Source organism: Aegilops tauschii, chromosome 7 (assembly GCF_002575655.3).
Source record: "Aegilops tauschii subsp. strangulata cultivar AL8/78 chromosome 7, Aet v6.0, whole genome shotgun sequence".
Classification (NCBI taxonomy): Eukaryota; Viridiplantae; Streptophyta; class Magnoliopsida; order Poales; family Poaceae; genus Aegilops; species Aegilops tauschii.
The window spans coordinates 402784405-402787230 of NC_053041.3; positions in this window are offsets into that span (position 1 = coordinate 402784405).

Genomic DNA, 2826 nt, shown 5'->3' on the forward strand with positions numbered 1-2826 from the left:
ACAAACATTAAAGGAGCCATTATCTGTATTTTTTAACTAAAGCTATTATCTGCCTGCTATCATTTGTTTTGGGTCTATCCACAGTTTGCTACCATCACTCTGGATTTGTGCATGCACTCCTTACATAATCTCACTATGTTCTATTCCTATACATGTCAGTTATTGTACACAATGGAACTGAACATGTAGAGCAAAAGAGACAAGCCTTGCGTGGCAATAAAATTTCATGCAGACGTCGCTCCATGGTGGGCGCAAAGGCAGCCCCCCTCCACCCATTTTGGATCGTAATCAAGAGGAAGATAACTATTCTGAGGGGGATTCGGAAGTAGAATACCACTCCTATTTACCCCATGAGGTCTTCGTTCCAACTTGGCATGCTGATGTTGGTAATATCATCCATATGGTGCCTTGCATTGCTTACTGTATACATTAAAGATGTCATCTGCTTAGTTTAGACATGCTTTGTGTCAATGCCATCTGTTTAGTTTCTTTATCGTATATGTGAATCATGCAATGCCATCTTGTTTAGCCACGCATCATATATGTGAATTTTGCAATGCCACCCTAGTTAGCCAGTCATCTTATATGTGAATTATATCATGACATCATTTTTTATTACGTGTTAAATTTGTCAACAATTTTAGTACGTTCAATTACTCTTCCTGTGCATCAGCCATTCGACACAGTCATGGAAAAATCTGGAGTGGAAACAAGGTCTTCAGAGTAGACAATGCTATCTGACGAAGCGCATGTCTTGCTGGTTACAGATAGCTCCTCAGAGGAGGATTCAGAGACAGATGACCAGTCCTATTTCCCCCCGAGGTGCATGCTCTAACTTGGCAGGGTTATGATGCTCATATCGTGCGTATGGTATCTTGCATTGCTATGTCATTTGCTTAGTTTAGACATGCTTTGTGTGAATGCCACCTGTTTAGTGTCTAATTACCATATATGTGAATTATGCAATGCCATCTTGTTGCAAGACATTATATATGTGAATTATGCAATGCTATCTTGTTGCAAGGCATTATATATGTGAATTATGCAATGCCATGTTGTTTAGCCAAGCGTCATATATGTGAATTATATCATGCCGTCCTTTTTTTCTATTTCTCATTTCTTTTGTTGACAATGTTTGTATATTCAACTGCTCTTCCTGTGTATCAGCCATTTGAATTGGTGATGGAGAAATCTAGAGTGAAAACAGGTCTTCAGAGCAGACAATGCTACCTAGTGAAGCAGATATCTTGCTGGTTACAGATAGCTCTTCAGAGGAAGATGACCAGTCCTATTATCCCCCTGAGGTGTATGCTCAAACTTGGCATGCATATGTTTTATTGCAATGCTTAGTTTTTACATCATATACACGATATTGAATGCCATCTCCTTAGTTGACACATCATATATGCGATTGCCCTCTGCTCACTTCCTTAGTATATAAATCATATATTTGAATTATATCATGCCATGATGTTTACATAGACAGCATGTATCTGAATTATGGCATGCCAACCCATTTTCTAAAGACATAATATAGTTATATCATCTCATCCTGTTCACATAGTCATCATATTTTGAATTATGTCATTCTATCCGCGAATTATATCATGCCATCATGTTTCCATCAACGGCATGTTTGTGATTTATGGCATGCCAACCACTTTAATAGACACATCGTATAATTATATCATGTCATCCTGTTTACATAGTCATCATATTTTGAAGTATGTCATTCTATCCTGTTAAGTTAGCCATCATACATGTGAAATTGTGTCATGCTATCCTGTTTAATTAGCCATCATATATGTGAAATTATGTCCTGCTATTCTGATTGGTTAGACAACATAAATGTGAATTATTTCATGCCCTGTTTTCTTCCCTACTATCCATTGCACCTGTCTATCTTACAATGTTTGTACCTTCAATTACTTTTCTTGTTTATCAGCCATTTCAATTGGAGGGGGTGATGGCAGTATCTGTGGGAGTAAAAACATGCTCTTCAGAAAAGATCGTGCTACCTGTCGATGGAGATAGAACCACGGTTGTACTTGCCCAAGAACCAGCCCCACCACACATAACCCAGACTCACACAGATTGTACCCCTACCCAGTTGGACAGAGAACCAACTACACCCCTTCTAACCCCAACCCCAGCAGATAGTAACCCAATTCCCGTTGACACAACACCGTCTCCACCACAGAGCACACAAACACGAGCAGTTAGTAAGGCAACTGCAGTGCCCAAAACACGAGGACCACCACTCCGAACCCCAAGTCAACGATTAAAGCAGAAGAAGAATTGTTCTCAGGTCAGGTTTCGTAGCTATGGTTCATACTACTTTGCTCTTGCATCACTGTATTTACTCATACCAACTAATTTCGAATTTGAAGGATGCAATTGAAACTCCAATGGCACAACAGGTATGTTTTAAACCTGTTTCTTTAATGTGTTTGCTGTTGTAACTTGCTCTATGTTGATTTCAGTTTCAATTGAATAAGCAGTTATATTCTCATGCCATGGACCTTACAAGTGTTGTTATTGTTGTGTAGTTTCCCACACTTATATTCTGTCTAAGCTGCTTTGTCTTAAATAGATATGATTCAAACTGTATCTATATTGATTTGGCAACATAAACTAGAATGATATAGACCATACAGTGACCATACTACATAGATATATGTTTGTTTCATGCTGTTATCCTATCCACCTTACTACTGAACTGGTTTACCAAAATGAGTTTCATATACTACATTGTAAACCTGTGATGTGTTTGTTTGTTTCTCTTTTAGAATGCGGATAAAATATTGGAGAAGAGTACCCCCATTA